Genomic DNA, 25,498 nt, shown 5'->3' on the forward strand with positions numbered 1-25,498 from the left:
ACAGACAGACGTGGTAAGACACTGCCTTCTTGTCCCCCAGGGATCCAACCAGAAGTGGGGCTCCCCCACTGACTGCAATTAGGAGAAGGTCCTGACTCCCAGACTTGGTGCACAGGGCCTTGACCTGGCTGCTGTGCTGTTACGGACTGCTCTGGCCCCTTCTCCAACTCCTGTCTCACACTCTGACCTCTGGTTCCTCTAACTGATCCTGTTCTCTCCCCTCCCCCTCCAATCCACCCCACCCCCACCCCGGGCCTTTCTACAGGCTTACTCTCTTGTTAGGTGTGATGCATCTGGTGACTTTAAGTTAAAGTCAATGCTCAAATGGAACAACAAAACCTGGATGACAGGACATCTGTTTATAACATGGTTCACTGAATACTTTGAGCCCACTGTTGAAACCTACCACTCAGAGAAAGAGCTTCCTTTCAAAATATGACTGCTCACTGGCAAGTGCTGTGGTTCCCATGTAGAGACTGATGCTGGTGTGTGCCTTTCTCCACACACACACACAGAAGTTAGGAAAAGTCTTATGACTCACATAATAGAGGTCTCCCAGGAGAGCAGGTCCAGAATCTCAAGCAGCTCTGAAATGGCTTGAGGGAGCAAGGAAAGGAGCCTGGCCTGGGTTTTTATTGTGGTTGGGGGTTTTAAAGAAAAATATTCAATGACACTTGTCAAAGATGGTAAGGCATATTTTATTCAGAACCACTGTGATACGTAGAGACCACCATGATGGGATTCACAGTGGGGGAGAAACGAGATTGGGCTCGCCTCTGAATGCAGCATGGGCGAGTGGGAATTCACGGCGAAGGCAGCATGGTGGGGGTCAGGGCATGGAAAATTACTAAGAGAAAAAACAAGTGTTGGGTTACTGGCTAACCTGACCTAACAGGATTCTTACGGAACACAGGCCAGAGTGATCAGACACCACCTGAGGGATGGTGGAGGAAGAGGAGGAGCCTGAGCAGATGGCCAGGGCGATCAGACATACGGGTGTGGGTTCTGGTTAAACTGACTTAGCAAGGTTCTTGCTAAAACTGGATTTTACAAGGAAGTGCACAGACAGGCCTACAAGAAGATTCAGGAGCCTGACTAAAGTTTGGTCAAAGCAAGAAATCTTTGCCAGGGGTGAGACCAGGGCAAGAGTTCTGCACACAGACAGGGGATTGTGTGGTTGGATCCAAAGCCAATGCCAGAGAAGGGAGCCTATGGACTTTCTCCTCAGCTTGTCCAGGTGTGGACACGAGGGGAAGAGGGAGAGGAGAGGCGTAAGCTGTCAGCACACATCAAAACGTGTGGAGTCTGACCGCTCATTACAAGGACTAACATGCGTACAAAAATATGCATTCTCAATGGCTTGTTTTTATATAAACATTTTTTTTGGTTTTTATATAAGCATTCACAATGGCTTGTTTTTATATAAAGAAACACCAACAGGAAGCTCAAGAATGATCAGAACTGTGTACTGGGGGTGGCTGGAGTAACAGCGCTGGAGGGGACCCAGAAGTGTTGGCAGTGACTCTTCTGAAGTTAGACTTTTCTATCTTACAGATCTATCTAATATAAACAGAAATTTACACATACCATGTTTTCCCATTTAATAGTTTTTCTTTAATTTTAACTTTTGTACATAGGAAACCATTCTAAGATTTAATTCCTTTAGCACACTAACGGTTACAAAAGAGTAAACCAGAGGAAATGAAATTTTCATATCGCTTGCTAACTAAAAGGGCAAGGTGCATCCTAGTTTGTCCTTCCACTGTATCTCACACAGGCAGTATTTTCAGGAATCAGTGGCATATTATAACGCAACAGGGGTTTGGGTTTAGCTCCTTAAACATAGTAGGATTAGTTTGATTAGTTTTCTTCACATCAATTAAAATAGAAATTCCATTGCTTTAGCTTTTTAAATCTCAGTGTTCTCTAGGGACATGCACACGCAAACACTGATGTAAAGACGAAAACTGCACCTGTAAACTTCAACACATTCTTTTCACATCTTGAGAGTCTCTTGCCTAAAAGGGACAAAAATTCTATTTAGTTCCACAATTTTCTTGCCTTACTGACATTAGATCTCTCCATCAATTCACATTTTTAAGCCCAAGAAACTCGAAATGTTATTTGTTATATAGGAAATAAAATTACAAGGTGCTAAGGGAAACCAGAGGCACAGGGCTGCACTGTTCAATCGATACAGGAATCCAAAGCAAAGAAACACAAATATTGGAATCAGGACAGATAAGCAGCCTGCTTCCCAGGGACAGAAGGAAAGCCACATTCAGAAAGTTAAACACATTCTAAACTCTCCTGGTGGGGACAGAAGCCCTGAGTGGGTCAGTTCCTGGTGCAGGAGGGTGGGGACACCTGAGCAGCCACAGGAATGGACTCTGGGAGCTCACACACCCTCCTCCGCCCGGGGAGGAAGAGAAGGGCTCCCTCTCTCAGCTTCCACTCTCACAAGTGAGGAGACTCTCGGCAGGATGCGGTTTAAGGTTGTGACCCAAATGAACCCTAAATTCATAAACCCTAATCCAGACACAGAACTCTTGACTTCACAGACTTTCCCAATGTGCATAAATTACCCTCTGCAGGCACCTGCACTGTGGGTGCAAAACTCCACCCTACGTGTAGACACAGGCCCAAGGGGAGCACAGGGACAACCTCAGGAAGGGCAGCAACTCCCTCCCCCTGTGCAGGTGCCTTCCCAGCTTTCCAGGGCTCTGCAGCTTCTCTCAGCAGAAAGGCTCCTTCTGCAGTGGGTATGACCAGGGAGGACACCCAGGAAGAACGTGTGGGCCCTCAAGTACTTCCCTGTGCAGGCTCAAGGGGGGCTTAGCTTAGAGACCCTGACCCCAGGCTTCTGCTCCCAGTCACGTCGCTTTGGACCACAGTGATCTTGTAAATGGCACAGCCCAGTGTTTGAAGAATCCAGCAAGGTCACACAAACCCACGGTTTATGTGGAAAGGAGGGAAGAAAGTTATACAACATTTTTCTGGTACAATGAGAAAAGCCACATGTATTTATTAGTTTCAGAAAATATTATTAATTGTTATTTCCATGGCAAAACACTGTTTTATAAACAATTAATCATACTTAACACTTTTGCTGTTCAAACGTAAGCCCTGGAATTCCATTTGGAACACCCCATCCCAAAGAAAATAACTGACCTCAGAACAGGACTACACACGCTCAAGGGGGAAACCAGAATTTTTAACACATTCAATGTAATATTAGAATCTTTTATTTTTTTCTGAAGTACCTATTTCTTGCCTCTTTGGAAATATTTTATACTGCTTTTCAAGGCCACTGATTACATAAACTTTAACTTTTGAAAACCTGAAGCTCCACTAAGTGAGTAAATCTTTTCAAGGTGACAAACCCAGGGAGGAGCAGTGCTGACAGGCCAGAACACCCAAGAAAGATTGCACAGAGGAACCTCCACTCCAAGGCCTTCCCGTAGGATGTCTGTGCCAGGAGAGAGCCTGGGAGGGGCACAGGGACTTCATACGAAGGATTCCAGGCAGCCATTTTCTGCTCCCCTCTCGTGGAAAAGAGCCACAGACTCCCCAACACCCCGCTGCCTCCGCCTCCCCGCCCACGCCCCAGCGGCCTTGGCCTGTCAGGCCGGCGCCCCAGCCCCGCCAGCGCACCCCTCCCCTCTGCTCCCCTCCCCAACGCCCCGCTGCCCCCTGCCCCAGCGGCCTTGGCCTGTCAGGCCGGCGCCCCAGCCCCGCTGGCGCACCCCTCCCCTCCCCTCCCCAACGCCCCACTACCCCTCGCCGCCCCCCACCCGCCCCAGCGGCCTTGGCCTGTCAGGCCGGCGCCCCAGCCCCGCCAGCGCACCCCTCCCCTCTGCTTCCCTCCCCAACGCCCCGCTGCCCCCTGCCCCAGCGGCCTTGGCCTGTCAGGCCGGCGCCCCAGCCCCGCTGGCGCACCCCTCCCCTCCCCTCCCCAACGCCCCACTACCCCTCGCCGCCCCCCACCCGCCCCAGCGGCCTTGGCCTGTCAGGCCGGCGCCCCAGCCCCGCCAGCGCACCCCTCCCCTCTGCTCCCCTCCCCAACGCCCCGCTGCCCCCTGCCCCAGCGGCCTTGGCCTGTCAGGCCGGCGCCCCAGCCCCGCTGGCGCACCCCTCCCCTCCCCTCCCCTCCCCAACGCCCCACTACCCCTCGCCGCCCCCCACCCGCCCCAGCGGCCTTGTCCTGTCAGGCCGGCGCCCGAGCGCAGCGGGCGGAGTGGAAGAGCGTCCAGACCCGCAGGGAGCGGGCTGTCAGAGGCGCCGGTCTCACCACAGGCGCCGCCACCCGCTCTGCTCGAGGACCATGCTCCGCCCCGCGGCCCCGCCCCAAACCGCGCCGGCCAGTCCTGGCGGCCGAGGGCCCAGGCGAGCGCAGCCTCCCAGGCCGCCCCGCCCAGGCACGCCCTCACCCGCGTTCTTCTTTCCGCTGCCCTGGAGAATGAGCGCCACGCGACGGGCAGCCGCTGGGGCCAATCCGGCCGAGCAACGCGGGCCAGGCCGGAAGTGCAGGCAGAAGTGCGTGGGTCGCCATCTTGGCGTACGGCAGGTCCCTGCGTAGAGGGCCTGCCCGCACAGTCAGCTCCCCCGCGGTCTGGGTCGTTTGCTCTGAACACCGCAGCAGCGACCTATCGGGGCAGCGGAACAGACGCGTTTGGGCAGCGCGACCCTGGGCGGGCGCGTTGGCCGGCATTTTGCCTAGGCTCATGGGCGCAGCCATCTTGCTTTACGGCCGACGGGCAGGAGCGCGCCGCCATCTTGCCGTCCTGCAGGCCTCGGGGATCAGCTCCACGTCCCACAGAGTGTCGCAGCGAGCCCTTACCCTTGTGGCGGTCCCGCTGTGGGGTGGTGAGGAGGGGGCCTGAGCATGGCGGCGCGATAGCCTGAGGCCCGATAGCCTGAGGCCCGGGATGGTGATCGCTGTGCGGCCGCGAACTGCTCCCATCGCCGGGCAGCAGGAGAAACCGCCGTCTCCTTCCGCAGGTAACCGGCCGCTGCCGCCCAGTCAGCACCCCCGCGCGGTCCAGCCCGAGGCGTGCGGCACTTTGTCCTCGGGCCGGTCCAGCGGGTGAGTCAGCGCCGGGCGCTGTGTGGCCTTGTCTGTGCCACTGTCTCTAGTCCGGGCGCCTCGGGCCACCACGGCCACTGGCGCCCACTTTATGGCCTCCACCACCCTCTCACCCCCACCCCGCGGCCACCCTGGTCTCCACTGATTCCGGCTGGGGCCAACAATGTCGAGAAACAGGGTGTTCTGGAAACGCTCTTCCTTAGGTCACTATCTTTTTGCATTTGCTGTGACTTTTCTGCTCTTCTGATGGCATGGAGCCTGCCTTGATCTCTGCGATCAGGAATGCGGCTGAGCAAATGCAGCTTGTACCTCTTTGATGGACGTCCCTCCCGGCGCTCTGTTGCTAGAAGGGTCCTGGCAGTGCAGAAGGGTCCTGGCAGTGCACAGAAAGGTGGCTCTGTGCTGGAGGTGAGTCCTGGAGAGGCATCTGACAGCATCCTGGGCGGAGCAGGGCGCAGCCCATTCCTCACGGGGAGGCTGACCCTGCTGGCCAGGCTGACCCTGTGGACTGGGACTCTGCATGTGACAGCATCCTGGGTGGAGGAGGGCACGGCCCACTCCTCACGGGAAGGCTGACCCTGCGGGCCAGGCTGACCCTGTGGACTCGGACTCTGCATGTGACAGCATCCTGGGCGGAGCAGGGTGCAGCCCACTCCTCGCGGGGAGGCTGATGGTGCGGACTCGGACTCAGCATCTGACAGCATCCTGGGTGGAGGAGGGCGCGGCCCACTCCTTACGGGGAGGCTGACCCTGCAGACTGGGCATCTGACAGCATCCTGGGTAGAGCCAGGCGCAGCCCACTCCTCACAGGGAGACTTACCCTGGGGGCTCAGGGAAGGGGCTTCTCTCTCCACCATCTTCCTTGGGCTCCCACAGCGGGGTGAGGGGTTTGCCTTCCTCCTGGCCTGGCTCCCTTCAGGAGGGCTTCTGGAATTCAGCCAGTTCACCGAGTCCTTTGGACTCCACACTGGAGGTCCCAGAACAGTGCGCTGAAGACATTCTACTTTGAAAACCTGGCAGATCCTTTTGTTTCGTGTTGCAGGTTGTTATTGAAGTTTGAAAGACCTGAATGGCACTTGTTGTCTGTAATCTTATTGAAAGTTTACAGTGGTTTGTTCTAAGTCGGAAGTTGTTACAATCTATCCAAAGAACTAGTAACATGAGCTTGTTTCAGAGGTTAGCCACCATGCTTTCTTGACAGTTTCCTTCAGAGCCTGTGTCCCAAAAGTTTTGTTACTGTTTTTGAGAATGAGGCAAAGCACTGCAGAGAAGGCTGCTCTTGGCACGTGTGGTGGTCTAACGTGGTCTGGGGGCAAAGGAGGTGGGGGTCCTTTGGTAACTAGTCACAAAGCATTGAGAAAGGTTAGAAGGTCATGTTGCTTGAAACTCCCTGAGGACCTACTATCCACCTGGTCTGGTCCACAGCGGCCTCAGGGGGCTAGATGACCTCAGGTGGAGCAGACAGCCCTCGGGAGAGACTCCCTCCAACCCCCCGCCCCCACCCATGTGCATAGTTTGGTCTAAATAGAGATTTTACCTTAATGAGGAGAAGAGATGATGAAGTGTCTTGGTCGGTGTCTTGCAGGGGCTGCTTGCTTTGTACAGGGAGCAGCTTTTCTCCTGGTAGTGGAAGGACAGGAGGAACACGGAACTGCAGCTCTTGGGGCTGACCTCCTCTTGGCGGCGGTCTTGCATCCTCAGCTGCTTGCGCAGAGCTGGGGCCAGGCGCCCTGCTGAGTGCCTGGGAGGCTCTGCTGGCCGACCCCTGGCCTGGCTTTGAAATGGGGGGACCAACCATCTCTGTTTTAGCAGCCCAAGTCCTGCATCCCAGGGACAGCAGGAGGTTTGGGCAGCCATGAGCTTCTAGGAACTATGTCCGGGGCTTCCTGAAGCCTTTCTTGTTGTCTTGATGCCATCCTGTGCTATCTGCCCGAGCATCTGTGTCCCTACAGGGCACTTACCACAGCCTGGGAGGAGGTCCTCCCCTTCCTTTCTTCTCTGCCCTACAGATGGTGAGCTTCTTAAGGTAGACAGTGGGTCTTTCATCTTTCTATTCCAGTAATAACTTGCAAGCAGAAGGTGCCTTAATCTTTACTAAAGAGTCCTTAAATCTTTACTAAAGGTTTAATGGGCAAAGTCGCTACAGATTTGGGTGTCCGCAGAAACACTTGTTTTGCTTTCATAGTTGATCATTTTAGGGCGAGACATTTAATTCTTTCTTTCTAATTACTTTCTCATTTATCCTTGCAGGCTCTGCATAAAGAGCTCAAAATGTGTGGTCCAGTGGTTAAAAGCTGTTCACAGGGATGACTGGACCCCACTAAGCATTCTTTCATCTGTAGCGAACATTTCAGCAAAAAAAGCTCTCGGAAAGGCTGGAGGATCAGTACTACGTGCACAAACCTGCGGCCGTGCCCTCCATCTTCCACCTGACTGAGAAGAGGGGGCTGAAGGCCCTGGCCGCCCCAGGAGAAAGGACACCAGGAAGGCCGCCGGGGGCCTGAGGGAACATGTGAGTGAGGCAGATGGGAAAGGAGCTGCAGGTTCATCGTCGTCCTCGAGGGAAAACCTGAGGGCCTAGCCGGGGTCCCGCAAGTTGAAGCGAGCCCCTCTGCAGGGTGAACCCGCAGCCAGGGCTGCCCGGGAAGCCGCCAGTCAGAAGCGGGCGCAGAGTCTCTGGAAGGAACTCCAGGAGACAGTGTGGCCTCCACAGCATCAGGCAGCCAGGGAGATGCAAACACGTCTGCTGTAGATGCTGGCGATGAAACCCCCTCTTCCCAGCGAGGGGCTGCTGGGTAAGAGTGGCATTTCCGTGGGTGACTTTACCCCCAGGATCTGGGGCGTGCAGATTTATTGGCTGGTTTCCTTCTTACAGTTTCTCCTCAGTGTACACTCGAGAGAGGCCATCTGTCCCCCAGAGCCTGTCGAGCGAAGGAGGCTGAAGAGAGACGCGGAGCCCAGCTGCAGCGGGACCAGCCTGAGGCCTGACGAGGGCTTGGCCCAGAGCCCCCAAGTTCATCATTCACAATGATGCCTCAGAAACCCTCCCAGAGCCCCTCCACTCCAACAGACGTCACCCCGAAGCCAGCCGCAGAAGCTGTGCAGGGCGAGCACAGCGACACCGGCCCCACGTCCCTCAGCGGGCTCATCCTGTCAGCACTGGGGGCCCAAGAACTCCTCGACTCACTGCACTCCTACTGCTTCTGCTCCCGGGGGAACAGGAGCACGGGTGCCGCCTGCAGGGGCAGGTGGAGAAGAACGGCGAGCTGAAGAGGGGCAGCCGCCGACAGCCAGGTGCAGACGCTGCAGGAGGAGCTAGATGAGCTGAAGGGAGGGGGCTCCCTGCCTTAGCAGCCTGCTGCCCCCAGCCAAGGTCAGTCCCGGGGCTCGGGGCTCCCCCACTGCCTGCTCATCATGAGGGGTTTCCTGCTATGCAGCAGACGGCCCCTGAGCACTTCTGTGTGCAGCATGCCTGCTGCTGTCTTGGGAGAAGGCTCTGCTGGTAGCCGCCCTTCGTAGACAGGGAGCCCAGGTTGCAGAGCTCACCCCGCTTGCTCTAGGGCACTGGAGAGGCAGCGGTAGCTGTCAGGGTTTAGCAGGTGGGAAAGGAGGCATTGCAGGTCAGCTGTGAAAGCCAGACCTACCCAATGAATGGTGCCTGGATGGTTGGTTTTCCACTTGAACAGGAGAAAGTCAGCTTCTGTTGCATCTCTCACACAAATGTAAATTCCAATGAGTTAGGATCTAAATGTGAAATAATATCGACATAATAAACTATTAGAAAAGTTATGGGAGACTCTTAAAGTAATGGGGAGGTTCTTTCCATTCATGTTTTTAATTAATTAATTTATTTTATTGATGTTTTAATAGTTTATAACATTGTGAAGTTTGGGGTTGTACATTTTTGTTTGTCCAGCACCATATATATGTCTCCCTTCACCTCTTGTGCCCACCCCCCACCCCCATTGCCCCTGGTAACACAGTAAACCATGTGTTGGTTTACATTCCACATATGAGTGAGATCATACAGTGTTTGTCTTTCTCTTTCTGGCTTATTTCACTTAACATAATACCCTCCAGGTCCATCCATGTTGTTGCAAATGGGACGGTTTTGTCTTTTTTTATGGCTGAGTAGTATTCCGTTGTATATATATACCACATCTTCTTGATCCAATAGTCAGTCGAGGGACACTTAGGTTGCTTCCACTTCTGGGCTATGGTGAATAATGCTGCAGTGAACATAGGGGTGCATAAGCCTCTTTGGATTGTTGATTTCAGGTTCGTTGGATAGATTCCCAGTAGTGGGATGGCTGGATCATAGGGCATCTCTATTTTTAATTCTTTGAGGAATCTCCATACCGTTTTCCATAGAGGCTGCACCACTTTGCATTCCCACCAGCTGTGTATGAGGGTTCCTGTTTCTCCACATCCTCTCCAACATTTGTTGTTTTTGTCTTGGTGATTATAGCCATTCTAACGGGTGTGAGGTGATATCTTAGTGTTGTTCTGATTTGCATTTCCCTGATGATTAGTGATGTTGAACATCTTTTCATGTGCCTGTTGGCCATCTGTATATCGTCTTTGGAGAAGTGTCTGTTCGTTTCCTCTGCCCATTTTTTGATCAGGTTGTTTGTTTTTTTGGTGTTCAGTTGTGTGAGTTCTTTATATGTTACAGAGATCAACCTCTTGTCAGATGTATGTTTTGCAAATATTCTCTCCCAGCTGGTGGGTTGTCTGTTCATCTTGATTCTGGTTTCGTTTGTCTTGTAGAAGCTCTTTAATCTGATCAAGTCCCACTTGTTTATTTTTTCCTTAGTTTCCCTAGTCTGGGTAGGCATGTCATCCAAAAAGATTCCTCTATGACCAATGTCAAATAGTGTGTTCCTTATATTTTCTTCTGCGAGTTTTATAGTTTCAGGTCTCACCTTCAGGTCTTTGATCCATTTTGAGTTAATTTTTGTGAATGGCGGTAGCAGATGGTCCACTTTCATTCTTTTGCATGTGGCTGTCCAGTTTTCCCAACACCATTTATTGAAGAGACTTTCCTTTCTCCATTGTATGTTCTTAGCTCCTTTGTCAAAAATTAGCTGTCCGTATATGTGTGGTTTTATTTGTGTGCTTTCAATTCTGTTCCATTGATCTGTGTGTCTGTTTTTGTACCAGTACCATGCTGTTTTGATTACTATTGCTTTGGAGTATGTTTTGAAGTCAGGGATTGTGATGCCTCCAGCTTTGTTCTTTTTTCTTAGGATTGCTTTAGCTATTTGCGTCTTTTGTTGCCCCATATGAATTTTAGTATTCTTTTTTTTATTTCCGTGAAGAATGTCATTCAGATTCTGATTGGGATTGCATTGAATCTGTGGATTGCTTTAGGTAATATAGACATTTTAACTATGTTTATTCTTCCAATCCACGTGCATGGGATATCTTTCCATTTCTTTATGTCGTCATCGATTTCTTTCAATAATGTCTTGTAGTTCTCATTGTATAGGTCTTTCATCTCCTTGGTAAGATTTATTCCTAGATATTTTATTCTTTTTGATGCAATTGTAAATGGTATCATCTTTTTGAGTTCTCTTTCTGTTAGTTCATTATTAGCATACAGAAATGCAACAGATTTTTGCAGATTGATTTTGTACCCTGCAACTTTGCTGTAGTTGTTGATTATTTCTAATAGTTTTCCAATGGATTCTTTAGGGTTTTCTATATATAAAATCATGTCATCTGCAAATAGTGAGAGTTTCACTTCTTCGTAACCTATTTGGATTCCTTTTATTCCTTTTTCTTGCCTAATTGCTCTGGCCAAAACCTCCAGTATGTTGAATAGGAGTGGTGAGAGTGGGCAGCCCTGCCTCGTTCCTGTTCTCAGAGGAATGGCTTTCAGTCTTTCCCCATTGAGTATGATGTTGACTGTGGGTTTGTCATAAATAGACTTTATTATGTTGAGGTACTTTCCTTCTACACCCATTTTGTTGAGAGTTTTTATCATAAATGGATGTTGTATCTTGTCAAATGCTTTCTCTGTGTCTATTGAGGTGACCATGTGGTTTTTATTCTTTGTTTTGTTGATGTGATGTATCACGTTGATTGATTTGCGGTTGTTGAACCATCCCTGCGTCCCTGGTATAAATCCTACTTGATCATGGTGTATGATCTTTTCAATGTATTGCTGTATTCGGTTTGCCAATATTTTGTTGAAGATTTTTGCATCTATGTTCATCAGCGATATTGGCCTGTAATTTTCCTTCTTTGTATTGTCTTTGTCTGGCTTTGGTATCAGGGTGATGTTGGCCTCGTAGAATGACTTAGGAAGTGTTCCATCTTCCTCTATCTTTTGGAATAGTTTGAGAAGGATGGGTATTAAATCTTCTTTGAATGTTTGGTAAAATTCACCGGAGAAGCCATCTGGTCCTGGACTTTTATTTTTTGGGAGGTTTTTGATTACTATTTCAGTCTCTTTACTTGTGATTGGTCTATTCAGATTCTCCATTTCTTCTTGGTTCAGTTTTGGGAGGTTGTATGAGTCTAAGAATTTATCCATTTCTTCTGGATTGTCCAATTTGTTGGCATATAATTTCTCATAGTATTCTCTTATAATCCTCTGTATTTCCGTGGTATCCATTGTAATTTCTCCTCTTTCATTTCTAATTTTATTTACTTGAGCCCTTTCTCTTTTTTGCTTAGTAAGCCTGGCTAAGGGTTTGTCAATTTTGTTTATCTTCTCAAAGAACCAACTCTTTGTTTCATTAATCCTTTCTACTGTTTTTTTGGTCTCAATTTCATTTATTTCTGCTCTGATTTTTATTATTTCTTTCCTTCTGCTGACTTTGGGCTTTGTTCTTTTTCTAGTTCAATTTAAGGTTGCCTATTTGGGCTTTTTCTTGTTTGTTAAGGTGGGCTTGTATCGCTATGTGTTTCCCTCTCAGGACCGCTTTTGCTGCATCCCATGTGGTTTGGTATGGCATATTTTCATTTTCATTTGTTTCCAGATACTTTTTGATTTCTCCTTTAATTTCATCAATGATCCATTGGTTGTTCAGTAGCATGTTGTTTAATCTCCACATTTTTGTCACTTTCCCAGTTTTTTTTCATGGTTGATTTCCAGTTTCATAGCATTATTGTCTGAAAAGATGCTTGTTATGATTTCAATCTTCTTAAATTTATTAAGGCTTGCTTTGTTTCCCAACATATGGTCTATCCTTGAGAATGTTCCATGCGCGCTTGAGTAGAATGTGTAGTCAGCTGTTTTTGGATGGAGTGCTCTGTATATGTCTTCTAGGTCCATCTCATCCAGTTTTTCATTTAAGTCTACTATTTCTTTATTGACTTTTTGTCTGGATGATCTATCCATTGATGTAAGTGGGGTATTAAGATCCCCTCCTATTATTGTGTTGTTGTTAATGTCTCCTTTTAGGTTTGTTAATAGTTGCTTCATGTACATTGGTGCTCCTATGTTGGGTGCATATATATTTATAAGTGATATGTCTTCTTGGTGGAGTGTCCCCTTTATCATTATATATTTCCCTGCTTTGTCTCTCTTAACCTGTTTTATCTTGAAGTCTACTTTCTCTGATATGAGTATGGTAACACCTTCTTTGTTTGTCATTAGCTTGGAGTATTGTCTTCCATCCTTTCACTCTGAGGCTGTGCTTGTCTTTAGAGCTGAGATGTGTTTCCTGGAGGCAGCATATTGTTGGGTCTTGCTTTTTAAACCATCCTGCCACTCTATATATTTTGATTGGAGAGTTCAATCTATTTACATTTAGGGTAATTATTGATATATGAGGGCTTAATGTTGCTGTTTTGTCACTTATTTTCTGGTTCTTTTGCATTTCCCTTGTTTCTTGTCCCATTTGTTTCGGACTGCCAATTCAGTTTTGGTTCTTCTGTCTTATGACTCTTCTAGTTTTCTCATTGTTTATCATATGTGATTTTGTGTTGATTATTTGTTTAGTGGTTACCTTGAGGTTTGTATAAAAAATCTTGTGTATGAGATAGTCCATTATCTGATGGCCTCCTATTTCCTTATACTAAGTCAATTCAATCACTTTCCTCTTTGCCTTCTAAGTCGTTCTTGTTATACCTTATTCTATCTTGTGTTGTGGTTGTGTGTTTACAGTGATAAGGTTAAATTTATTTTTGGTGAATTCCTTCCTTTGATCTTTGATTTTGGTATTTAAGTGGTTGCTAACCTATTCTGGTAAAGATCTACTATTTTTCTGAGTTTGTCTACCTATTTTTCTCCTTGCTCCAAGCTTTGTATTCCCTTTCTCTTCTTTTTTTCAGGCCTGAGGGCCTTCTTGAGTATTTCTTGTAGTGGGGGGTCTCGTGGCCATGAACTCCCTTAGCTTTTGTTTATCTGGGAAAGTTACTGTTTCTCCATCATGTTTGAAGGATATTTTTGCTGGATAAGACTATTCTTGGCTGAAAGTTTTTGTTTTTAAGTATTTTGAATACATCATTCCAGTCTCTCCTAGCCTGTAAAGTTTCTGTTGAGAAATCCGCTGAGAGCCTGATGGGAGTTCCTTTGTACGTTATCTTTGGTTTTTGTCTAGCTGCCCTTAATATTGTTTCTTTGTCATTGACTCTGGCTAGCCTTACCACTAGATGTCGTGGAGTGGGCCTTTGCCTGTTGACATATTTAGGTAATCTGTTGGCTTCGCTTACTGGTATTTCCTGCTTCTTCCCCAGATTTGGGAAGTTCTCAGCTATTATTTCCTTGAATAGGCTCTCTGTTCCTCTTTCCCTCTTTTCTCTCTCAGGAATACCTGTAACTCTTATGTTACATTTCCTAATAGAGTCAGATATTCCTCGGAGACTTTCTTCATTTCTTTTTAGTCTTAGTTCTCTCTCCTCTTCCATCTGGAGCATATCTGTATTCCTATCCTCTATAATGCTAATTCTTTCCTCCATGTTGTCAGCTCTGTTCTTTAAAGATTCCAGGTTCTCCTTTATCTCCTCCATTGTGTTCTTCATCTCCATCAGCACTGATTGGTTTTTCTTTATGATTTCAATCTCTTTTGTGAAGAAACTCCTAATCTCATTGAATTGTTTGTGATGTCTTGTATTTCATTGAGTTTTTTAATGATAGCTATTTTGAAATCTCTGTCGTTTAGGTTATGGATTTCTGTGTCTTCAGCGTTGGTTTCTGGGTGCTTGTCATTTTCCTTCTGGTCTGGTGATTTCCTGTACCATTGCATTGTGGTTCCTGTATTGGCTTTGTTTTTCCTCATCCTGGAAATATCTGGTTGCAATTTCCACCCGCTGCCACTGTGTGGGGGTAAAGGGCTGTGTAATCTGTGCCCCCTGCACTCTGCCCTAGCTGTTCGCTTTGATCCGCAGGGTCCAGCTTGCGGGCGGGGGAGGTGCTCTCTCTTTTGCCTGCTGGGTCCGTGGTGTGGGGGGCTTCTCGTTCGCCCCTCGGTATCCGCTCTCCTGGGGTGCTCAGATGTTGATGGTACCCCGTAGCAGTTCTGAGTACTCTGTGTGGGAGTTTCCCACTGGCGGAGAGAGCCAGAAGGGCTATGGTTTCCCCGCAGAGGGCTGCCCCTATCCCCTCACTGGGAGCCATGTGGACTGGGATCGCTGATCTGATGGGGAGGGAGAAGAGTTCTCCTTACCTCTCCTCACTTCCTCTGGGGGCCTAGCACGTTCCTCTCTGAGATGTGCAGCAGTGTGGATCTTTCTGATCTTGCTTTTCACTGTCTAGGATTCTGTTGTTGGTCTGTGACTGTTCCTTTTGTTGTATCTTATCGGGGGAAGAGTTTACGGGAAAGCTCACTCCGCCGTGACGCTGACGTCACTCCTCCCATTCATGTTTTAATGAATATCCTTGAACTGAAGTCATTTTGAATATTTTAATAATTTCTTTAAAATTTTAAACATCTGTTTGAGTAGAATACGTTCACTTTTGTAAAAATTAAAACTACAGAAATATATAAACTAAGAAGTGTAAAAACTCCTATTTCTCACCTATCTCCCAACTTTTGTCCTTGTCCATGGTAAAATTTGGTGTGTCATCTCCTAGACTGTTTCCTGTGCTTTACATACATATTTCTCCACCTGTACAAATAGGTTAGATATATTTTTGATGTATTTATTGGCTATGTTTCTGATTTTCCCACTCTTTTACAGTTTAGTAGTTGTAAACATTGGTTTCTCGATATTCCTTACGTACTGAGGGTACCATCTTTTGCCTGTTATACATCCATGGAAAACATTTCCCTACCACATTATTTATTTATTGATTGATTTGTTTGTTTCTTTCTTTCTTTGTTTTTTTGCTAACATCTGTCAATCCTCCTCTTTTTGCTGAGGAAGACTGGCCCTGGGCTAACATCCATGCCCATCTTCCTCCACTTTATATGGGACGCCACCACAGCATGGCTTGATAAGCAGTGCATCGGTGCGCGCCCGGGATCCGAACCCCAGGCCACCACAGCAGAGTGCATGCACTTAACCCCTACGCCACTGGGCTGCTCAGCCACATTGTTCATTTAATCTGGATCAGTGCTTGTCTTTCCAGATGTCAGTAACACGTCAGGTGGGAAATGGCTCTATGTGACAGGCTGTTCAGGACCTCCTGGACCCCCGGGGCAACAACCATTAGGACAACACAAAGCTAGAAACAAAACCCATCCCGCGTGTTTCCAGATGCATCCTGGGGGAAGGACAGCTCCAGCTGAGGACCGCTGATGTCCTGGTCAGAGTTATCTGCTATGTTCTCCTATCACGTTAAAGCTGTTTCTGTAGTTTGTCATACCTGATGGTACAGTTTGGTGCCTTTGTCTGTTCCTCTTGGTCAGACTGCGCAAGGTTTCTCACTGTTACAGGTCTTTCCAGACAGCCAGCCCTTGACTCCATTGCTCAGGTCTACGTTGTTGTTCCTGCCTCGTGAATCCTCGCTTCGTTCTTCTGTCTTTGGTTTTATTGTGGTGTTGTTCTGGCTCCTGGAGGGAAGTGCTCAGCTTCTTCGTGTACAGGTGATATTCCCTGATACCTGCAGTGGAGGCTGTGTCCCTTCGTCTGTCCCTTTGTCCCCACGCCATGGATTTGCCTCATGCTGCTCTCCTTGCTGTTCATTTCTAAAGAGTTTGTCTGTCTGTCTGGATCCGCCCTTTAACCTGAGAGATTTAGAAGAGTGTGGACAGATTTTCAAGTGGATAGGTTGAGGGAGGGGAGCCAATATTTTGTGATTATTTTTTACTTTTATTGCTTGAAGGTCTAGTAATATGGTCACTTATAGATTTCTGCTTTGTGGACAATTTAGAGATTTCATTGTGGCTTAGCACACAGTCCATTGTGGTGATTGTTTCATTGTGGTTTGAGGAGAATGCATCCTCTCCACTAGTTGCTTACGTTGTTGTCCCTCGGGCTGAGGCCAGATCTAGCTTTTTTGTGTTCGTCAACAGATCTGTTTCCTAACTTACTGTATCACTTGACCTGTGGATTTCTTTTTTTTTTTTAATTTTTATTTATTTATTTATTTATTTTTCCCCCAAAGCCCCAGTAGATAGTTGTATGTCATAGCTGCACATCCTTCTAGTTGCTGCATGTGGGACACGGCCTCAACATGGCCGGAGAAGCGGTGCGTCGGTGCGCGCCCGGGATCCGAACCTGGGCCGCCAGCAGCGGAGCGCACGCACTTAACCGCTAAGCCATGGGGCCGCCCCATGACCTGTGGATTTCTAAGAGAGGTAAGGTAGGTTTCCCTGTGATTCTGGAGGTGCCTGTGTCTTCTTGTTTGTCCAGTTTTGCTTTATGTTTCAAGACCATATTGTTGGGTGCATAAGTGTTCCTGACAGCAACACAGAAAACCCCTTTTTGTCCATTTAAAATCTTATTTCTTTATCTCCTCATTTTCAACCATATTATATCCCTTTATTTTATGACTATATTTCAACTCAACTTGAGAGCCTTCGTCTTTTTATAGAGCAATTTCCTCCATTCGCAATCGTGATTATTGATAAACTGGAAGTTGAGTCTACCATTTAATTTAATTTTTAATTTGTTAGGTTTTCTCATGATTTTTCTATTCTTCTAGTGGGTGTCTTTCAGCTTTTAGGAACAACAGTTTCTGCCTTTCTTTCTGGAAATGGTTAGAGTTGATCAGTTCCTGTGTTCTACACTCTCAGCTCCTCACCTTCCGCTCCCCAGCTTGAGACTGTCTGATCACAGTTCTGTGTTCTTATTTTCCCCATCAAGCAACCATGGTTGGGTGTAAGTATACGTTTTATCGGTTACTTTGTTCACCACTATTTATTGTATGCAAATTTTTCCTCCTTTTTGGAAATATTTGATGCTATTTTGGAACTCATATGACAGTGAAATTTTGAGAGGAGTCGAGTCTGAGATACTCCTTAGGTGCTGATGCTGGGGAGCTAGCACCTAAGCTCTTGAAGTTGCATCGGTGTGTCTGCAGAGTGAGGATGAGGTCAGAGATGTTTAAAAACGTGGAATTGAATGAGGTTTCCTGGAGACACTGCAGCTGTGGAAGGGCCCCGGGCCCAGCCTAGGAGCAGGCAGTGTTTGCAGAGGTGTAGCTGAAGAGGGTCCAGGAAAGGGGACTGAAATGGTGGAGCATGAGGTTGCAGGAGCCACGAGGGGAAAAGGGTATTGCAGAAAGGAGGGGTGCTCAGCTGGGTGGGATACAGCTCTGATCAGAATGGAGAGAAGATGGCTGGACTTGGCCACGTGGGATCACTGGTGACCTCAGTCTCCTTGAGAGGGTGGGAATGAAGCTGGGTCTAGAGTGGGGGAAGGGGAGCCATGGGAGGGCAGTAGGGATGAGGCCCTTTACTTAAGAGGTTTCGCCATGAAGGGGAGTCGGGCAAGTGGACAGTAGCCAGAAGGGAGCATGGGTCCAAGGGAGAGTTTGTTTGTAAGGTGGAGATGAGCTAGCAGGTGCTGCAGGGAGGACCAGATGGAGAGGAGGAGGCTGAGGGCCCGGGAGGAGCGTGCTGGGCCCTGAGGAGGTGCAGGGCTGGGCTCCGCCGCCTGGGGAGGCGCAGAGAGCAAGAGGACAGCTGTGCTAGTGGAAAGGGTGCCCTGCGCCTCTGCTCCTGTATTCCTGGAGCGTGAGGTGGGCAGTGGCTGGGAGTGGAGGGGCGATGCAGGAGGTGTTAGGTGAGCGGCAGGGGGAAGAGGGGGAGGAAGAGAGGGCGCCCTGGCTGGGTCTCCATGGCCCACCCAGAGCCCCCCACTGGGGTCCCCGGTCACCAGCTGTTGTCTCTCTTTGATGTCTTCCTCAAATTTTGGCTCTCTTGATGGTTCCCAGGGCTATTATGAATTTGTTCATCAATGAAGGAATCTTTCGGTCATTTTTTAGGGATTTTATGTCAGAGGGGCTCTACATATGTTTATTCAGTCCATCATCTTTACCCAATCACTTTGTTTTTGGACAGAGTCCATACAACAGAGCAGCCGGGCCAGTGGCCTGCGGGTTCCAGGGTTCGGGGGGTTTGCCCTCCAGAAAGCCGGTGCTGATTGGCATTCTCACAGGACGTGGTGCTCTGTCCCTGAGCCCGCTCTAACTCTGGGTGTCTCGACGTTGTAAATCCTGGGGCAGTTCTGTCAGGGCCCATCGTTGGCATTTCTGTGACCAGTGAGGGTGAACATTTTCCGTGTTCATTATCAGTCACTTGCCTGACTGTGCTGTCGCCTGCCTTGCTCACTGAGCTCCAAACCTTCCTGGTGGAACCAGGACGTTCACTCTCTATCCAGTGTGATTGCACGTTCCCTCAGTGTGCCCCTTGAGTACTTGCTTCAAAAATATCTGCTTTCTTCATATTCTTTGATTCCTTGTATATATAATCTAGATTTAATCTGGAGCTTTAAAAATGTTTTATTGTGGAAAACCTTGAACATTCACAAATTAAACAGAAAAGTGTGATAGCCCCCCATGTCCCCATTACCCAGCTTCAACATTTATCAGTGTTCTGATATTCTTGTTTCGTGCGTATTTCTACCCACTCCCTACCTTCCATTGATTAATTTTTAATTAATAGATTGTTTTTTAGGAAAGTTTTAGATGGACAGAGAAATTTAGCAGATAGTGCAGAGCATTTCTCCCTCCTCCCCTGCGGTTTCCCCTACTGTTAACATCTTGCATGACCACCTGTGTTAGTGCGGTTCATTCCTCACAGGTGAGGAGCTGATGCTGCTACAGTGTTCGTAACCAAGTCCGTAGTTTACATTAAGGTTCGCTGTCTCGCTGTCATGTACTTGGAATTTGACAAATGCATAATCTCATGTGTCCACCACGACAGTATCCCACAGAAGAGTTGGATTGCCCTAAAAGTCCGTGTGCTCTGCCTCTTCGTTCCTTGCCTCCCAACTCCTGGCAACACTGATCTTTATAGTGTTTCTATACTTTTGCCTTTTCTAGAATGTCGTGTAATTGGAATACATGAAAACTATGGAACAGAGTATATAGCCTTTTCAGGTTGGCTTCTTTCACTTATCAATATGTATTTAAGGGTCCACTATGTCTTTTTGTGGCTTAATAGCTCATTTCTCTTTTTTTTTTTCCCTTTTTGTATATTGAGTTAAAATATACATAACAAAAAAGTGTGCCATCTTAACCATTTTTAAGTGTACACTTCAGTGGCGTTAAATACATTTACACTATTGTACAGTCATCACCACCATTCATCCCCATAACTCTTATAAATCTGAAACCCTATACCTATTAAATAATAACTCTCCCTTCTCCCCTCCCCCCATCCCTTGGCAGCCACCATTCCACTTTGTATCTCTTACGATTTTGACTACTCTCAGTTCCTCGTGTAAGTGGAATCATACAGTATTTATCTTTTTGTGACTGGCTTATTTCTGTTAGCATAATGTCCCCGAGGTTAATCCATGTGTGGCATATTGCAGAATTTGCTTCCTTTTTAAGGCTGAATAATGTTCCTTTGTGTGGATATACTACATTTTGTGTATCCATTCATGCGTCAGTGGACACTTGGGTTGCTTCCACGTTTTCGCTATTGTGAACAATACTGCTATGAACATGGGTGTACAAATATCTCTTCAAGGCTGTGCTTTCAGATCTTTTGGATGTATCTCCAGAAGTGGAATTGCTGGATCACGTGATAATTCTATGTTCAATTTTTTGAGGAACATCCATACTGTTTTCCATAGCGGCTGCACCATTTTACGTTCCTGTCAACAGTGTACCAGGGTTCTAATTTTGCCGCACCCTGGCCAACACTTGTTGTTTTCTGTCTTTTCCATAGCACTCATTTTAGTGGGTGTGAGGTGGTGTCTCATTGTGGTTTTGATTTTCATTTCCCTAATAATTAGTGGTGTTGAGCATCTTTTCATGTGCTTATATGACATTTGTAAGTCTTCTTTGGAGAAATGTCTCTTCAAGTCCTTTGCCCATATTTGACTTGGCTTGTTTTTTAGTTGTTTAGTTTTAGGACTTCTCTGTATATTCTGGATATCAGTCTCTTGTCAGAAACATGATTTGCAAATATTTTCTCCCTCTCTTGGGTTGCCTTTTTACTCTGTGGACAGTGCCTCTTGATGTACCAACTTATAAAATTTTCATGGAGTCCAATTTGTCCATTGTTTTTCTTTCGTTACCTGTACCTTTGGTGTCATATCCAAGAAATCATTGCCAAGTCCGCTGTCGTGAAGATTTTGTCCTATGTTTTCTTCTAAGAGTTTTCGTGTTTGAGGTCTTACATTTATGTCCTTGATCCATTTTCAGTTAATTTTTGTATATGGTGTTGGATGGGGTCCAGCTTCAATCTTTTGCATGCGGATATCCAGTTTTCCCAGCACCATTTGTTGAAAAGAAACCTTTCTCCGTTGCGTGGTCTTGGCACCCTTGTGAAAAATCACTTGACCGTATATGTGAGGCTTTGTTTCTCGGCTCCCTATTCTATGCCATTGGTCTCTATGTCTGTCTTTATGCGAATACCATACTGTTGATTACTGTAGCTTTGTGGTAAGTTTTGAAATCAGGAAGTGTGAGTCCTCCAGTTTTGTTCTTTTTCAGGATTGTTTTGGCTATTATGAGTCCCTTGAGAGTCCATGTGAATTTTAGGATGGGTTTTTCTATTTCTGCAAAAAAAATCATTAGGATTTGGATAGGGATTACATTGAATCTATAGATTGCTTTGGGTAATATTGACACTTTACCAATAGTAAGCCTTCCAATCCATGAACATGGGATATGTGTCCATTTATGTATGTCTTCTTTAATTTCTTTCTGAAATGTTTTGTAGTTTCTATGGTGCAAGCCTTTCACCTCCTTGGTTAAGTTAATTCCTAAGCATGTTATTCTTTCTGATACTATTATAAATGAATTGTTTTTGTAATTTCCTTTTCAGAGAGCTCATGGTTCGTGTATAGAAATGCAACTGATTTTTGTGTTGACTTTGTATGCTGCTACTTTCCTGAATTCGTGTTAGGTCAAACGGCTTTTTTTTTTTTTTTTTTGTGAGGAGATCAGCCCTGAGCTAACATCCGCCAATCCTCCTCTGTTTTTTGCTGAGGAAGACGGCCCTGGGCTAACATCGGTGCCCATCTTCCTCCACTTTATATGGGACGCCGCCACAGCATGGCCTACCAAGCAGTGCGTCGGTGCGCGCCCGGGATCCGAAGCAGCGAACCCCGGGCCGCCGCAGCGGAGCGCGCGCACTTAACCGCTTACGCCACCGGGCCGGCCGCAGGTCAAACGGCTTTTTTGTGGAGTCTTTCGTGTTTTCTACATATGAGATGATATCGTCTTCCAACAGAGACCATTTTACTTCTTTCTTTCCAATTTGGAAGGCTTTTATTTATTTATTTTTATTGCCTCATGGTTCTGGCTTGAACTTTCAGTACTGTGTTGAATAGAAATGGTGAAAGTGGGCATCCTTGCCTTGTTCCTGATCTTAGAGGAAAAGCTTTCAGCCTTCTGTCATTGAGTATTATGTTTGCTGTGTGTTTTTCATATATGGTTTTTGTTATGGTGAGGCACTTTCCTCCTATTCTAGTTTGTTGAGTGTTTTATCATGAAAGGGTGTTGAATTATGTCAAATGGTTTTTCTGCATCCATTGAGATGGTCATGTTTTTTCCCCTTCATTTTATTGATGTGGTATATTACACTGATCGATTTTTCTATGTTGAACTCCCGTTGTATACCAGGAATAAATTTCACTTGGTCGTAGTGTATAATTCTTTTAATACGCTGTTCAATTCAGTTTGCTAGTACTTTGTTGAGGATTTTTGCATCTATGTTCATCTGGTGTAATGGTCTGTAATTTTATTTTCTTTTAGTGTCCTTGTCTAGTGTTGGTATCAGGGTAATGCTGGCGTCGTAAAATGAGTTTGGAAGTGTTCCCTCTTTTTCAACATTTGACAGAGCGTAAGAAGGCTTGTTTTTAATACTTCTTTATAGGTTTGGTAGAATTCACCAGTGCAGTCATCTGGTCCTGGGTTGTACTTTGTTGAGAGATTTTTTTTTTAGATTTCTTGAAATATTAGTCACATATAACATATGTAAGTTTTCGTGTTCAAAATGATGATTTGTGAAAGGATTACCACAGTACAGTGAGTTAGCACCTCCATTCCCTCCCATAATTAACTTCTTTCTTCTAGTCATCACTTTTTTTTTTTTTTTGGTTTTTTTTTTCCCCTTTTCTCCCCAAAGCCCCAGAAGATAGTTGTACATCATAGTTGCACATCCCTCTAGTTGCTGTATGTGGGACGCAGCCTCAGCATGGTCGGACAAATGGTGTGTCGATGCGCACCCGTGATCCTAACCTGGGCCGCTGGTAGCGGAGCACACGCATTTAACTGCTAAGCCCTGGGGCTGGCCCAGCTGCTATTTTTTTTTTTTTTTTTTTTTTGTGAGGAGATCAGCCCTGAGCTAACATCCGCCAATCCTCCTCTTTTTTCGCTGAGGAAGACGGCCCTGGGCTAACATCGGTGCCCATCTTCCTCCACTTTATATGGGACGCCGCCACAGCATGGCTTACCAAGCAGTGCGTCGGTGCGCGCCCGGGATCCGAACCAGCGAACCCCGGGCCGCCGCGGCGGAGCGCGCGCACTTAACCGCTTGCGCCACCGGGTCGGCCCCTGCTATTTTTTTAAGTAAACTTTCTTTTCCTTTCTCCCTGTCTTCTCTTCTGGTACTTTAATAATGCTTATCTGTTTCTTTTCACGGTATCCCGTAATTCACACTGCCTTTCCCCGTTCCCATCCATTCCTTTTTTTACTTTTTGCTTCTTTGACTGGATGATTTCAAATGACACATCTTCTAGTTCACTAATTATTTCTTGTACATGGTTGAATCTGATTTTGAAGCTTGCTATTGAATTTTTCAGTTTAGTCATTGTGTTCTTCAACTCTAGAATTTCTGTTTGTTTTTCCTTAAAGATTTCTGTTTCTCTGTTGAACTTCTCACTTGCTCATGTGCTGTTTCCTTATTTCATTTAGTAGTCTATCTGTGTTTCCTTATAGTTTTATGAGTTTCTCAAAGAGGGTTGTTCTGAAGCCTTTGTCACATAGTTCCTATATCTCCATTTCTTGGTCGGTCATTGGAGTTTTATTCTTTTTCTTTGGTGGTGTCATGGGTCTTTGAGTATTCATGATCCTTGTGGCCTCCATTGGTGTCTGCAAATTTGAAGAAGTAGACACCTCTTCCACTCTTTACAGACTGGCTTTAGCAAACCAAAGCCTTCACAGTCAGCCCATCTAGGGGTCCTGGGTAGGCCATCTGGTGGTGTCCAGGGGCAGGCTTGCTGCTGGAGTCCTTGGGCAGCCTGGTACTGGGGTGAGTGGAGAGCTTGGGTCCACGGTATTGTGTCTGGCCCTGGGCACAGCTGGGACCCTGAGTTCATGAGTAGCTCCACTGGAGCCTGGTTTGGCAGGTCCTGATTGAGAGCCTGCAGCCACAGGAGTCATCCAGGGCCATGGGAGTTGGCCAGTGCTGGGATGATCTGAGAGCCTTGGTTCACGGGAGCCTGCCAGGAGCCTGGCGCCATGAGAGACAGCTTGTGCTGGGGTAGGCCAGAAGTCTGGATTCCTGGGAGCCTGCTGGGGGCCTGGTGCCACAGGAGCTGCCTGAGGCTGCAGGAGCCAGCAGGTGCTGGGTCAAGATGGAAGCCTGGGTGCATGGGAGCCTGCTGGTGCCTGGTGCCGTGGGAGCTGCCTAGGGCTGCCTGAGTCAGCAAGCACCTGGGTGAGCAGGGGGCCTGGTTTTTGGGAGCCTGCCAGGAGCCTGGTTCCATGAGAGCTGTCTACAGCTGCTGGAACTGGCAGGTGGTGTGGTGAGCCATGGGCCTGACTTCCCAGTAGCCCTGAGGGAGCCTGATGCCATGGAATCTACCTGGGGTTGCTGGAGCCGGTAAGTGCTGCAGTGATCTGGGGTCCTGGGTTTGTGGGAGCCCACTGCGTGCCCTGTTGCGGAAGCTGCCTGTGGCTGTGGGTGCTGCCTGTGGCTGCCTGGAGTAGGCAGGAACTTGGGTGAGCAAGGGTCTGGATTCACCAGAGCCCACCAGGAGCCTGGTGCCAAGGACACCACTTGTGGTCACAGGAGCCACCTTGGGCTGTTTAAGATGGCAGCCCCTAGGCTGAGATGGGGCCCTGGGTTCCCAGGAGCATGGTGGGAGCCTGGTGTCAAGGATGCTGCTTGAGGCCACCAGAGCTGGCATGCTCCAGGGTGAGCCAGGGGCCTGGATTTGCAGAAGCCTGCAGGGAGCCAGCTAGGTCCACGGGAGTCAGCCTGGGGCTGGGGCAGGCTGGCTCAGGGGTCTGGTGAAGTCGGGCATTCACTTTACTCTCCTTTCGTTGGGAGGTGTTTGATTACTCATTCAGTCTGCTTGTTTGTTACTGGTCTGTTCAAGATTTCTGTTTCTCCATGATTTAGCCTTCATAGGTTGTTTCTAGGAATTTATCTATTTTGTCTAGGTTACCCAATTTGTGAGTGTACAGTAGTTCAGAATAGTCTCTTCTGATCTTTTTCTTTCTGAAGCATCAGTTGTAATGCCTCCTCTTTCATTTCTGATTTACTTTATTTGAGTCATCTCTCTTCTTTTTCCTCGATATTCTATCTAAGGGTTTGTCAATTTTATTTTTTTCCAAAAACTCAAGTCTTACTTTTATTGATCTTTCATACTCTCTTTCATTTTTTCCCTCTCTCTTTTTGGTGACTTCCATCCTTCTGCTAACTTTGGGTTTCATTTTTTCTTTTTCTAATGCTGTGCGTTGTAAGTCAGGTTGTTTCTTTGACATCTTTCTTCTCTTATAATGTACAAGATTATCACTACAAACTTTGCTCTTAGTACTACTTTTGCTGCATCCTGTAAGTTTTGGTGTTTTTATTTTTGTTTTTGTATTTCTGGAGCTATTTTCTAATGTCCGTTTTGATTTCTTCTTTGATCTAGTGGCTGTTTAAGAGTTTGTTGTTGAAT

At 47.1% G+C, this 25,498-nt stretch overlaps 1 pseudogene; it reads left to right on the forward strand.

Moving 5' to 3' along the window:
• Positions 1–4,928: 4,928 nt before the first annotated feature.
• The window catches only part of LOC131402967 (peroxynitrite isomerase THAP4-like), a 32,542-nt pseudogene continuing 11,972 nt past the window's right edge, over positions 4,929–25,498 (forward strand).

This window comes from Diceros bicornis, unplaced genomic scaffold, assembly GCF_020826845.1.
Source record: "Diceros bicornis minor isolate mBicDic1 unplaced genomic scaffold, mDicBic1.mat.cur scaffold_397_ctg1, whole genome shotgun sequence".
Taxonomy (NCBI): Eukaryota; Metazoa; Chordata; class Mammalia; order Perissodactyla; family Rhinocerotidae; genus Diceros; species Diceros bicornis.